The sequence below is a fragment of the Vidua chalybeata genome, chromosome Z, assembly GCF_026979565.1.
Source record: "Vidua chalybeata isolate OUT-0048 chromosome Z, bVidCha1 merged haplotype, whole genome shotgun sequence".
Lineage (NCBI taxonomy): Eukaryota > Metazoa > Chordata > Aves > Passeriformes > Viduidae > Vidua > Vidua chalybeata.
The window spans coordinates 14,743,548-14,758,060 of record NC_071570.1 but is presented as its reverse complement, the minus strand read 5'-3'; the positions used below and the strand labels follow the sequence as shown (position 1 = coordinate 14,758,060).

Sequence of the window (14,513 nt, the reverse complement as noted above, 5' to 3'; positions counted from 1 at the left end):
AGCTAGAGCATGTTTCCAAGAATGCGCTGACTGTTGCAGAAACCACCAGAATAACGCTGAGAAAGCTTCTCTCAGTGAAAGCAACCATGTTAGAGAATAGCTCCTGCTATGGGCTTAAAATCAATTGGCTGCCTGCCAAGGGGCAAATATTTTTGGCAGCCTGGGGAAAAGGATCCACAAAAGAAAGTCTGTTACCACAAGAAATACTTGCCTCTGAAAATATATCCTGGTTTGTGGAAAACCAATTAAATACAGTCATTGAATCCTTTTAGTGTTTTGTTTTATTTTATTTTATTTGCATGGATTACATTAACAGCATTTCAAAGGGTAGAAACTTTATTTTTCCTAGTATGAAATAATGAGATTCTTCAGACTTAGTGTATGTCACACACTATTTTATGCACTTCACATTGTGTAAAATTATTTACAATATTCTCTGGAAGTGAAATAAGGAAAGCAGTCCTTTGCCTGAGCTTAGATAATAAGGAGTTTAATGATGAGTAGTAATCACATATAAGATATAAAAAGGATTACCCACTATAAGATTAAATCAAAAGAAAGAAATTATAGAGGATACTTTCAAAGGCACCCAGACCCCCAATTCCATCTGCTTAAAATGGGAAATTTGGCAGGTAGATGTTAGCTTGCTAAATTATACTGTGAGATTCTCTGCTGTGCTCCTTTTCCATACCAGAGTAAAAGTGAAAGAGTGAATGGCTTAGCTTGAGCATTTCAAACCTTTTGGGACTTAAAGAACTGAAACAACCTTGGCTGGACAGACTTCCATTGTGCCTTAAGGGGGTGACTGCGTTAAGGGAACAGATTCCTGTATTTAGTATGGTTGGGGTTTGTTTTGGTGGTTGTTTGGGGGGTTTGTTTGTTTTTCCCAGAGCTGCATGCTTCATTGCTACATTGCTGTTTTACATTGTTGAAATTTTCTTGCAGTCTAGAAGAGAATTATTAGACACCTGCATAAAGTTGAGGGACATAGACCTTTCTTTGGAAAGCTGAACTGCACTAGGCCAATTATGTAACCTGAAACTCTGAAAACATGTTTTCATTAAAAGTTTGCAAGTGTTTCTAAATGTTTAGCAGGGCTGTATAACTGGATGTATTACAGATACGGGCTGTACGTGGATAAATACAGCTGTCTGCTATTCTTGATGGCTGTGATGCTCCAGTTTAGATAGCATGGACTTCTCACACCATGGAAGGATGAAAGTGTTTTGGGGGCACTTTATGCCAGGCATGTCCCCAGTCTGCTGTGATTGAATAAAATAATTTGATTTTATTTTTTTATTTCAGATTACATATGTTTTTCAGTCTTTCTACCAGCTATTTTGTATTTTTTTGGCCACTTGTAAAAGTCATCAAAGGTTTTCTAAGATATGAATTTGGTGATATAAGTAATGTCTACCATCTTGATCTTGTTCATCCAGCTCATGTATGTAATTGGTATACTTTTGTTTCCTTGTGAGTTCTCTAGACCATACAAGTCATATGCTATGCTTATGAAACAATAGTCTATTTATCTCCCTCCATCCCATTTTTCCTTTGAATCTTCTGAAACTTCCAGGCTCTGTGGCTGGTGTCACTGCCACCACACTGTGGTGTTTTCACAAGGGAAAGGCCTACACAGCACTAGATGCGCTGGCATCAGATAGGACCCACCTTTCTCATCAAAGGAGGAGAGTGTGCTTGGGAACTAGCAGGGCTCACTGGCAGAGCTTCAAATTAGATGTGGTGGGGGAAAGGGACAATATCAGGTTTGTCCCTGGCAAGCACTGGGATAAGAAGCAAAGGTTGGAGGAAGTGCAGGGGGGGACCTCATTGCTCTCCACAACTCCCTGAAAGGGTGCAGTGAGGTGGGGGCCAGTCTCCTCTACTGTGCCAGCAGTGAGAGGACAAGAGAAAATGGCCTTAAGATGAGACAGGGGAGATTCAGATTAGATATTAGAAAATATTTTTTATTGATAGGGTGGTCAGGCATTGAGTCAGTTGCCCAAGGAGGTGGTGGAGTCACCATCTTTGGAGCTGTTCAAGAGAAGTCTGGATCTGTTACTGGATAATGTGGTTTACTGGTTAAGGGGTTGCTGTGGTAATGCTGGGTGATGGTACGATTCAATGATCTTGAAGGTCTCTTCCAACCTTGAAGATTCTATGATTTGATGATTCACAATCCAGGTAATAGACAGGCCTATCAGAGGAATGTTACTGGATGTGTTGGTCATCAACACATGTGAGCTCATTGGAGACATCAATATTAGAGGCAGCCCAGGCTGCAGAGACTATGCAGTTTGCACTCCTGAGGGATATGGGTCAGGTAAGAAGGGCCTAAAATTAGGCCCCTGAACTTTAGAAAAGCAAGCTTCCAGCTCTTCAGGGAGATAGTCAGTGGGATCCCCTGACAGACTGCCCTGAAGGACAAGAGGGTGGAACAGACCTGACAGATTGAACAAGAGCTATCAATCCCTAGAAGCAAGCAATCATGCGAGGAAGGCAAGAGACTGGCATGGCTGAGCAGGCAATATCTGGACTTCTTTAAAATCTTTAACACAGTCCACTAGAAGATCCTTCTCTTTAGATTGGAAAATGATGGGTGGAACTCTTAAATGCATAAGGAAGTGGTTAGACAGCCACATCCAGAGGATAGTGGTCAATGGCTCAGAGTCCTAAAGGACATCAGTGACAAATGGTGTCCCTCAGGGGTCTGCATTCAAACCAGTGTTATTAATATCTTCATTAATGACATAGGTAAAGGAACCAAGTGCTCCTTCAGAGAATTTGCTGATGACACCAAGCTGAGTGATGCAGTTTCCACACCTGAAGGGCAGGATGTCATCCAAAGGGATTAGGACAACCCCAAGAAGTGCACCCGTGGCAGTCTCATGAGGATTAACAAGACTGACTGCAAGGTGCTGCACCTGGGTCAAGGCAACCCTTGGCATCAACAAGGGTTGATGGGATGATCAGATGGAGAGCAGCCCTGTGGAGAAGGACTTGGGGGTGCTGGTGGGTGAGAGGCTGGACATGACTGAGCAATGAGCACAGAAAGCCAAGCCAAACCATAGCATCCAAAGCACCATAGCCAGCAGGGCCAGGGAGGGGATTCTGCCCCTCTGCTCTGCTGAGACCCCACATGGAGTTCTGTGGCCAGCTCTGAGGCCTTCAATGTCAAAGCACAGACCTACTGGAGTGATTTCAGAGAAGGGCCACAAAGATGATCAGAGGGATGGAGTACCTCTCCTGTGAGGAAAGGCTGAGAGAATTGTGACTGTTCAGGCTGGAGAAGAGAAAGCTTTGGGGTGGCCTAATTGCAGCCTTCCAGGGCCTGAAGGGAGCCTACAAGAGAGATGGAAGGAGATTATTTACAAGAACACAGCAGTAACAAGACAAAAGGCAATGGCTTCAAACTGAAAGAGAGCAGGTTTAGATAGATGCTAGGGAAAAATCTATAGTATGAGGGTGTTGAGGCATTGGGACAAGTTGCCCAGAGAAGCTGTGGATGCCCTGTCCCTGGAGGTGCTTAAGGCCAGACTGCATGGAGCTCTGAACAACCTGCTCTAGTGAAAGATGTTGTTGCCCACAGCAGATGGGTTGGAACTACATGATCTTTAAGGCTCCTTCCAACCCAAATCATTCTATGAGTCTTGATTCAGCAGTGAAATAATTTCAGATTACTCCTGACTCCTTGATGAATGTTTTTAATGCCTCAGAACATCTGATATTCAAACTGGTTATGTTAATTAGATAGAAGTAGGAATGGTGATGATAGATTTATTTTGTAAGCACTATATCAGAAGTCTGATTCATGTTTGAAACTTAGGTTAGTCTTTATTACAGCAGGTAAGCTGGAGCCTTGTGGAGATGGAGATGGGTATGGGATGGATTTCTGTTTGTCCCTCTTATTCAGATTGCAGTTTCTAAACTACCACCTGAAACCTTTAGTTGCTGAAAATGGTCCACTACAGAATGCATTCTAGACTGGCTGATATCTTGTCTATATCAGTTTTATTCAGGAAGTGTTATTGCTTTCCCTTTTCATGTTACTATTGTTTTCCTTGCTACTATGTGTATGAGGCTGTTTAACTACAGTGTTGTTGAGTGAAAGCGTGTGTTTGCCCTTGCATGCATGCATGCCCATGTATTTGTTTGTGCCTTGAACACTTGTAGATTTCCTAGGACTTTTGCCTGATTCTCTGGTGCACTTTTCCTGCACCACCTGTTTCAGAGCATTGTTTCTTCGATATCTTAAGTTCTGAAATTCAGAATATTCAGAATTCTTAAATTCAGAATACTTAAGTTCTGAAATACAGTGGCACTTAAAGGTGAGTCTGAAGTGATTACAGCTTTTAAAACAAAAGTCTGATCTTAAAGAGAATTTTCAAGTATCATAAGTTTTATGTTGTCTTGGATAAAGGACAGAGGAATTTTCTTTACATTGAAAAATTTTAGAGTTTTATCTGTTTTAATAGGAGAGGGTTTGTCTCTCTTTTTTTTTAATTTTTCTTTTTTCATTCTTTCTTTTTAATTTTTCTTTTTTATTTTTTTTTCTGTCCAGGGAAAATCTGTACTTATATGAGAAGGATGGTTTTATATTGTCTATAGAACTCATCATTTTATGTAACACTATTTGCCTGGCATTTATATTTGTTCCTTGATAGTGTCTTTTAGTACTTTGTCTTGGTTTGAAAAGACAGCTGTCTGCTAAGGAAGGCAGGTGTCTCCTGTGAAATGGAAAATGTAAACCCCCTCCCTCTGAATTATTATGATTTTGAAACTAAGAGGCTCTCAGGCAAGGATATGGGAATGGGAATAACAATTCTTTACTAGGAAAATTAATATACAAATGCAATGGTACAAACAAACAAATAAACAAAAAACACTGACAGAGCCAGAATACAACCTGACACCCTGTTGGTCAAGGTGTTGGTAGCAGTCCTGATTCAATGGTGGCTGCAGTCCTCCTACAGTGACAGATGTGGTTCTGTTGGAGCAGTGATCCTGTAGAAGGGTGGAGCTTTCCTCTGAAGGTTCAGTGGTGGTGTAGATGGGCCTGGTCTTTCTCTGGGAATCCAGTGGGAAAAGGCTGCTCTGTTGTTCCAAGTCTCAGATTATATCCAGGTAGGAATGCTTGGCTACTCCCCCTGGGCAGAGCAATGGAATGATGTAATTTATGTAATTTTATCAATCAAGCAGTGAGACTCAATGGCTCATTAACAGAAGATATCTCCCCAGAGGAAGGATGGATTGTGGAAGAGATAAAGAAAACTGCCCAATTAAGAGAAGATAACTGCCCCACCTCTAACAGATGGCAAATAGAATACACACATATCTTACAGCCCAGGACATACTTGTATACTCCATGTAAATATTTACATAATTTCTTTCTCAGAGTGGGAGAACATGAGCTATAAATAATCCCCTGAAACTGAAAAAGATTTTATTAGATTCCTTTGTACTTGGAAATGTATTAATTTATGATATTCCACAGTGACTATGAAGCAAAGATATATTCAGGAGTTGATTAATTTCACAAAGGTGATCTACTCTCAAGATATCATCAAATTACTATTGCTGATTTTTTTACTATGAAGACTTCTTGGTTTTCAACATTTTTGGAGTATTTATGGGGCACAGACAGCTGAGGTGGTTAAATTTTGTGATCCTGAATGCTCGTCATCACTGGTGTTTTTGGGATTGCAAAACTCAAAAGCAACTGAATGAGCAAAACTGCTGAAAACTTTGTATAGTGCTTGTACAGAGTGTGACATTCTGTGAACAAAACTAATTCTCTTCTGATTTGGCAAATAATTCTAAGTGCAGTTTTCAGAGACCAGAAATCTTAATTTATTGGAAGTGCAGCTCTGTTAGTTTTCAGTTTCATAAGTGTTCACGACAGTTAAAACAAGAATAAAAAATTTAGGCATGAAGCTGGTATCACTTTAACCTGCCAGACCAAGAATTGGTTATATACCTCTACCTCATTCCCACAGATAATGTAGTATTTCTAAATGGAAGGTTGTGGATTGTATCTTGATTAAATATTTTTAAATATATAGATAAATAAATGAACTTTGTAATTATTAGTATAGATTCAGATAGTCATATTCCTTGTCAGTAAACATGCCCTCCAAATACTGAGTAGTAGAGTAGCTTTTGGAAAATAGCTCCCCCTGAGGATAGTATACCATTGTTTTATGAAAATGGTAGTATTTTCAGAATAAGGATAAATAAACCTTTGCCATTCCAGAAGTGAATGCTGAGGAAGAGGGGAGAGAGGTATCCTGCAATAGATACTGTGCTGCTTTTCCCAAAATAAATAGGCCTCTAGTTTTTCCCAAGTGCAGATCAGTTAAAAGTATGTCTAAAGGAAGTCAACATTTCTAAAGAATTATGAAGTTCAATACTGGACTTGTTAGTAGGTAAGAGGAGTTTGAATATGGATAGTCAAATTAAGAGACATTTTGCATCATGCTCACCTGCTACTTTGGTGAGAGGAAGTCTGTGTCTCTAGTAAGACACTTAACTGAAATTTGGGACACAGCATCTACTCTTACTGGTGCCAGGAATTACCTCAACCAGATTTTTCAGGTCACATTTTGGCAAAAGGTTGGAGCACAGATTTATGTCCCACTGATTGCAAGACATGTTTCATGGAACAGAGAAAAATTCCACTGCTACTTAACTTCTCATCTAAAAAACTGAGGAAAAATGCCAACCCTTTTGGGTCCCTCTCTTTGTACATTGTGCACTTGCATTGTCAACTTTCAAAAAAAGTATTTTTTCTGTAGAAATACACCCTCTTTGTAATGCATTTCTGCCAGGTGAATTGGTTCAAGCTATCAACTCTCATTACCAGCTCTCTAGCAGTCGTGACTTCTCCCTGAGATTTCTTGGCACACACAGTACAGCTCTTTGTAAAGAGACCTGCAAATAGTACAACTACAAGAAAGTCTATCATGCTTTCTCTACTAATCTTTGATCTGTCATTAGGTGAATGAACCAGTATTACTAATTTTTTTTTGCATTTATGAAATTTTTATTTTCCTCTTACATTTAGATGAGGTTCTTTTGTTTGTTTGTTTAAGGTACACATTATACTTGGACAACTGAGATTTCAGCAGAGTTGAATGCCTGTCATGTTTCAACATTTAGCAAGAATCTTTTGTGGCTCAAATGCATACATATAGTTTTCTGCTTAAAAGTAATACAAATTTATTTGTCAGTCAATCAAAACAAACTGAACCCCCCCCAAAAAGTTAGAAATGGTAGAATTTTATTTTCACCACTGAAGCTGACAAACTGTTTTCCAAGTCAATAATACTGCATTTTCAGTCTTAGTAAATGTCTATTTTACAATTAAAAAATGTAATTAATACAGAAAAAATATTTGGGAGCAGCATAAGTTTGCACGATTACATTTGCAAAAGTCAAGAAAACTGAATGCAGCATGTGGGACGCCAATGTAAAAACAGTTCTTGTTTAGTTATGCTAAGATTAAGGATTTCCTTTTCATGCAGATCTCCATTTACATTCTTACTTGTATCATTAGCCTTTGAAATGGAAAATTTAACAAAGTGATAGATTTCTAGAAGGTGAGAGCAACAAATATGATGCTCTTGGCTTCTTTCATTCATTCTGTCTGCTCTGAGGCAGGCCTCCTCATCTCAAAGGTGGGGACCTTTGCAGGAATTGCTTTGAGAATTGCTTATAATAGACAAAGTCCTTAATGTTCTTGCTTCCTGCTTATAAAGTTGCTATGCAAGGTCTGAGCTTAGTCATCTGCTCTCAAGTTTTCCTTAGCATTCCAGATGGTGATCTATACATAGGCCTGGTTGGGTATCACCACAGCATTTTTGCTATTGACAACTTAAAACCATCTTTAGGCAGCAGGTATTGAAAGTCTTTAATTTTTCTCCACATTTTGTTTTGATGTTGACAAGGCAATTGCTGTTGTGCATTTTCAGTTAAGTTTTTTGGTTTAGGTCAGGCAGCTGCATCAGATCTTTCCCACTTGTCTCAATACACTCTTTGCTGTTTAGAGTTTTGTTTAGATTATTTTGTCAATTGATCTTGCTAGTACCTTACTGTCTTTCAAAATGTTTGGCTTTCTTTATGCCCAAGACTGATGTACAAACATATATGATGACTGATGTACAAACATGCACACTGCCTTTCTTAACTTTGAAGGAACAAATTTATTTTAATTTCTTCAAGTGTGTGTTATATTTTGTGTCATTTGTTGCTCTTTGTGAAGGTTCCAAACCTTTATGTGAAGTACCATATACAAAGTTCAGGTCTTTTAGCTATTTCTCATCATCTGGCTGGTTCCCATCTACTCTAGTCAGCAGTTTCTCCATATCACAGTGGCTGATCATGGAGATGCAAACATGTACTCAAATGTGCAATCTTGAACTGTGTACATCACAGACAGACCTGGAGGTGTATCTGCTCCAGTTCAAATAGTTAAATCAATAGCAATGAATCATTTTCAGTTATTTAAAGGATTGTATCTGTATATATTTTCCTGATTAATAACTAACTTGACAGGTACTAATGCAAGTTATTTTCACTCCACAGATTTTTTTTCCGATCCTTTAAACAAAATACTTAGAATTTACTTTATTGTTTTACTATATTATTTCTAGAAATGGTTACTCCAAATAAAAGAAGAATGGAATTTTATTTCTCTGAGAAATTGTACATATTGTGCAGTAAGAATGAAATACAGAGGAGAACAAATGTGAGGCCTTTATAAGCAGTTCTAAGAGTAAGAGACACAGTTGTCCTCCTGCCTGTACTTAGGCTGGCATCTTCCTTTCCCCTCTATCTGGGGGACTTCTAGTCTCTCATATTGTTAGAAAAGCTGTTTATGTGTATATTCTGTAAGCTATTTGGGTCCACAATGCATCAGGTTAGCTAAAAAAGTGCAAAGAGTAGCTTTAAATGACCCAGTTTGATTCATTTAGAAATGAAACACTAGGAAGCTCAGATGGAAAATTTGAAGTCATGATAATTTTCAGTGAGGGGAGATGAGGGGAAGTTCAGCAAGATGACTTTTGCTTCTGCATGGTGTTGCTGCCGGAGTAGCTGCTAGTAAAGTCCAGGATAAGGAAGCAAAAAGGGCCTTTGCATAGTATCCACAGATGTTTAATTCAGCCACCTGGTGAGATGTTCAGGATCCAAGGGCACACTCATGGGGCAAGTCCAGGTTTCTGTGTCCCCAGAGGTAGGGGCTGACCTGTGGTCCTCTGGCAGTACAAAGATGACAGCCATGGGGGAATAGGAAGCGAGTAGTTGAGGGACATAGGAACAGGGGAAGGTGCCAATGGGGTTCCAACAGCCCGAGGGGCTCTTGTGTCTCCCCAACCCAGGGAATGCCTCCCAGGGTCCCCACAGCATGGGTGGGTTTTGGACCCTGCCTGTAATTTCATAATTTCTCTTCTAAGAAAAGACTATATAATTCTAGCAGAATTATTATTTATTGCTTTTGTAATTTCCAAAAGTCTCTGAAATTAACACAACAAAACAATGGCATTTAAAAGTTGATTTAGATAAAAAATAATCCGCTGGTTTGCTCAATGATTAATGAAATTTATAAGCTGGACCTCAACACATCATATGCTAAATGTTGAGTAATTGATGATGACTTATTTTTATTTCTTTTCTGGTTTCTACATTGCAGTAGCTGTATGGGTTTTTAATGACATTCTTGTCCCACATAAAAATATTACTACAGTTTTATATATTTTTTAATATGAGATAAGGTTTTAACTAGCAACTACCAACAGGTGTTCAAAATATGCTAACATAAAAATCAAGTAAAAAGAAAAAAATAATATGAAATCCCCCTGCTTATCAAAATAGTTTCTAATCCATACTCCTTTGGTAGAAAAGGTGAAAATATGAAGTAATTGACTGCATAACAACTTGACATCTGAGTCTCCAGTTATTTTGCTATAGGTATAAATAATAGAATATCAGTGGTGATTCCCTCCCTGTGAGATTTGTCTTCCCTTTAACATGTAGGAGGAAATATTGTTAATTGTATGAGTCAGAATGCATTGTTTGATTTTCACATGTGCACGTGTGGATATGGGCATACAGCATATCCTGTATGCTTTCTGGCTGGATGTTGAAAAAAGATGAAAATTTCCATCACAATGTTATTAAATTTAATGTGATATTTCCTGTTCATCTGGTAAAATCAGGATTGGAGCTCTGTGTTAGCGATAATCTATGATACATGAGTTGACTGATGAAGAAATAATCCTACTGTACAGCTATAAGTGCTTTCTAAAAGAGAAATAATATGACAAACATCAAAGGGTGAGCCGATGCTGGTAAAATATCATCAACTGTTTAAAGTAAGTCTGTGAAAAACTGCAATACCTTATCAATTTCAAACAGGAAATGCAAGAAAATTAATTCTTTCAAATTGCATTCATCTTAAATTGAATTTTGAGCAGTATGTTTTCTATTTAAAAATAATCTTTGTGGAAGACAGTTGTCTTTACTGCTAGTGAGTTTTTTAGTAGGAGTGCACACGTTAGCCATTGGTCCTCAACTTCTCCTGCAGAGTGCAGGTAAGTACTATTTTTCCTGAATTTTTAACTCTTCAGCCTTGTGTGACCTTAACTTCTGCAAGTTATTCTTTAACAGGAACAGACACAGCAGAGAGATTTCTAGTTTGTAAAGAGTTCACTGCATGCAACTCCAGTTCTACAAAGGTGTTTCATATGTCATATATTAGTTTTGAATTGAGGGGCACTGTGTGCTTGCCTGAGCAGGTGCACATCTAATATGAAGCTTGATCCTGTTGTGACTTTCATGTGAGAAGTGCAGTGTCTTAAGGCTCTTTTCAAGCTCCAAATCAGAATATCATAGAATCACAGAACAGTTTGGGTTAGAAGGGCCTTTAAAAATCACCTAGGCCAGCCACTCTACAATGAGCAAGGACAATTTCAACTAGACCAGGTTGTTCGGAGCATCATCCAACCCGACCTGGAATCTTTCCAGGGGTGGGGCTTCCACCATCCCTTGAGGCAACCTGTGCTAGTAATTCACCATCCTCATTGCTGAACGAGCTCATCCTACAGCTAATCTAAATTGGCCCTCCTTCTGTTGAAAACCAATAACACTTATCCCATTGCAACAGGCCCTGCTAAAATGTTTGTCTTCATCTTTGTTATAAGCCCCCTTAAAAATGAGTAAGGGCTCCTTGTAAAAGTATTTTCATGTCTCCATACTTGGAGTGTGTAACAGATACCCTGGTTTCAATCATATTCCCTTATCTCTGTCTAAGCGCAGCCACATATCTCGTGAAATATACAGTAGCCAAGTACAGTAAAGAAGCCTGAGATTTCATTCTACAGCTCTTCTGTTACATGTAGGACTGTAGCACAAAATGTTATGCACTTGAAATTTTAAGTCCTCAACACTGTGTGATACCAGAAACTAGCTTGCTTTATCAGATATGTAAAATAAATAAGATATAAGAATAGATAAACAAGGCGGTTTACACAGAAGAAAGTATTAGTATATTTTTCCTTTTCTCCAGCAGAAAATGTGCTTTAATGTAAATACCCTGCTGCTAAATTTCTAAAGTATCTCTGATTTTAGTTCTAGCTCTCCATGAAAAAGAAAGTTACAAAATTGTATATTATTAATATATTTTATACCTATATATATACACTTTACTTATATATATGTACTTTATATGTGAGAAATATATTTTATAAAAATATATTGTTAAGTGCTCTGCCTTTTTATTCATGGTTTTGATGTTTCTATCTGACAGATAGTTTGGCATAATTGTTCATGTGATGATATTATTGCCATACACTAATAAATCAAACTGTGACAGGCAACTGCTGTCTTCTAGAACTCTTAGTGTTTGCTCTCTTGTAGTAAATGGACAAAAAATCATTCTGGACAGTGTATAAAACCCAACATCTACCCCCTCAAAATGCTCTGAGACAGACCATAAAGATGTTCAGCGCTCCTTAACGCTTGTTAACTGTGGAGTTAAAACCCTGTGCATCAGTGAGCTGATGGGTGCAAAGGCAACTCCGTGACGGAGTCATGCCTGCAGGAGAAGGGCATGGCCCTCAAAGGAAAGGGAGCTTGTGCTTGGTTGCCATGCAGCATAACTGCATCACAGCTGTGGAACTTGGTACACACAGGGCTGGGAATGGAATCCTAGAGAAAAGCTGCAAGGGTAAGCCATGGCCAGGGAACAGAAGTGGTTTCCAAAAGATGTAGTAAGCCCTTTGACAGTGGTGGGTGGTGATGAGCTCAACTCTGCTCTGGTCATATGAACAGCCAGAGAGAGATAATGGTACTATTTAGAAGTTATTTATGCTAATGTTGCCTTCACAGTTAACAAGCTAAATCTGCCAACAACGAAGACTTTTAAAATATTTACTACATTACTTCTAAGGCAATCATTTCTGACATGCTAGGAAGTAGCATTAAAGCACTATGGAAAAAGGTTTATAATCCTCTTATACTTATCACTCATATTTCTGGGGTCAAAGATGATGTAATTTTTCAATGGTTGCCAGCAGCCATATGTTCTGCAATTACAAACAGTTCTAACAGAAACCTTAATTCGTAAAAAATCCAGATTTTTTGCAAGTGATTTCTCTGTATGGTCCTTCAAAATACCATTGTGTCCCTCATAGAATAAATACTCAGTGTTAATCCTTTTAGCCTTGTTAATCATTGAAGAGCTGTAGAGGGCTACTGTTACTGTCCCCATTTTTTTTTTTTCCAAACAGCATGAGAGGATGATTTTAAGGAATGCATGGGCCCAATATTTTAAATATCTCAAGAATGTTTTCTTTATAATAATTAATTTTCCCTGTTAAAAAGGAATGACTTCAATGAGAAAGCTATCTCAGTGTAAAACATTAGTAAGATATTCTTGTTCTTTACAGAAAACATGGCAGGTTGTATGTCAGTGAAGCAGACAAACATAACTTTTCTTGCAAAATCTCTGTTCAGCACAGCACCTAAGCATCCACACTTTGCAGTCAGTGATTAAATTTGAACATATGCCCTAGTGTTTATTGAATCTGGTTCATGATACACACCCGTGAGTACATTTATTTAATGAATAATCTTTTTAAATGTATGTTTCCCATTTCTGTAGCTCACTAAGCCTCCTTCATTTTGGATCCTTCTACTAAGCACTTGTGTTTTCCCTTCTGTTTAAGGAAGGTTAGATCCTTTTCTCACACTGTGACTTTGTAATTATAAGAATTTGGTTTCTGTCTCAGCAGATTTTTTGAGCATTGGCAATGTTAATTGCCAGATTTTCAATCTTTTCATTTTAACTTACATCCCGTAAAAGCTGACTTTATAAATAAATTTGGTATAAAGATGATCCTGAAGCAAAAGATAAATCATAATTATAAACATCACAACAGTTTTCATGACTTTGTACTCAATAGGCAAACTGCTGCAAGATAAATATTAATCTGTTTTGGAATTAAAAACCCTAATTTTAAACAGGAATAAATAACACCCATGTATACCATTTTCTATCAGGTTGCCAATACTCTATCAGCCATGGCAATATGCAATATTTAATCTATATAATGCTATTTGTACAGAAATTATCATTACACACAAATCCTTAGAGGCTCTCCTAAAAGTAGTGGTGAACAGACTCCATAAGGGTATATGAACCAAGTCCCCTTTCTGGTCCCGTGCACTGGAGGTAGGGTAGGGGTTGCTGGGGTGGGAGCAGCACTGTTATATAAGCTGTAGAATCAGGACAGAGCTGCAGTCTGTGACTGCAAAGAGAGCTAGCTATACACTGCCTGGTGCTGACTGTGGTCTCTCCATTTCTATCCAACCAGGGCATCCAGATGCAGACAGGGACAGAGGGCAGCCACGACTTCACTGTTCAAAGGCACCGGTCACCATCAGGGCTGCAGGGAAGTGGGCAAGAAAGAGGCACCAGAGATGAGTGCTCAACAGCACAGCTAATGGAGCCAGCTGAGGATGCCACTGTGTGCCTGGAGCAGTACACTCTGCTGTTCCTCTCTTTTTGCTGTTCCTCCTTTCTTATCCCACTGCTGTTCATACATCCCCCAAAGCCTCTCAAACAGGCAATATTATCCACCTCCTGCGTGACTTCCAAAGGTTGCATTTACCATTTCTGTAGCAAAAACTTAGGGTCTTTTAGTAAACTGGGTTATTACTATGCCTCAGATCAAAATATTAATTCAGGTTTAATTCAGGTTTGAATAAACTACTTTTATATGCCTCCTAGCCTTCCATTAACATTTCTATGTGTTTGTGAGGAAGTTATTTTATTTCTAAGCTTTCAGGTAATCTCTGCCATTCTGTAAGTAGATGCAGAAATCAAAAAAAATACAGGCTTGTGTAATTTTGCTGTAAATGCTAATACTACACAGGGAAAACATTGTATTCATCTATCAATTAAAAAAAATATTATAATTGCTTCCCACAAAACAAAATAAAAAACATATTTCCAG

At 38.4% G+C, this 14,513-nt stretch overlaps 1 long non-coding RNA gene across 3 annotated transcripts; it reads left to right on the top strand.

Moving 5' to 3' along the window:
- Window positions 1-12,155: 12,155 nt before the first annotated feature.
- LOC128782039 (uncharacterized) lies at window positions 12,156-14,286 on the top strand. Of its 3 annotated transcripts, XR_008428629.1 has the most exons (4): window positions 12,229-12,266; window positions 12,385-12,496; window positions 12,945-13,102; window positions 13,872-14,286. It is a non-coding gene; the product is annotated as an uncharacterized LOC128782039 (long non-coding RNA). The 3 variants fall into 3 exon arrangements; XR_008428628.1 differs by lacking the exons at window positions 12,229-12,266; window positions 12,385-12,496 and adding an exon at window positions 12,156-12,223; XR_008428627.1 differs by lacking the exon at window positions 12,385-12,496 and having other exon boundaries at window positions 12,236-12,343.
- The last annotated feature ends 227 nt before the right edge of the window (window positions 14,287-14,513 follow it).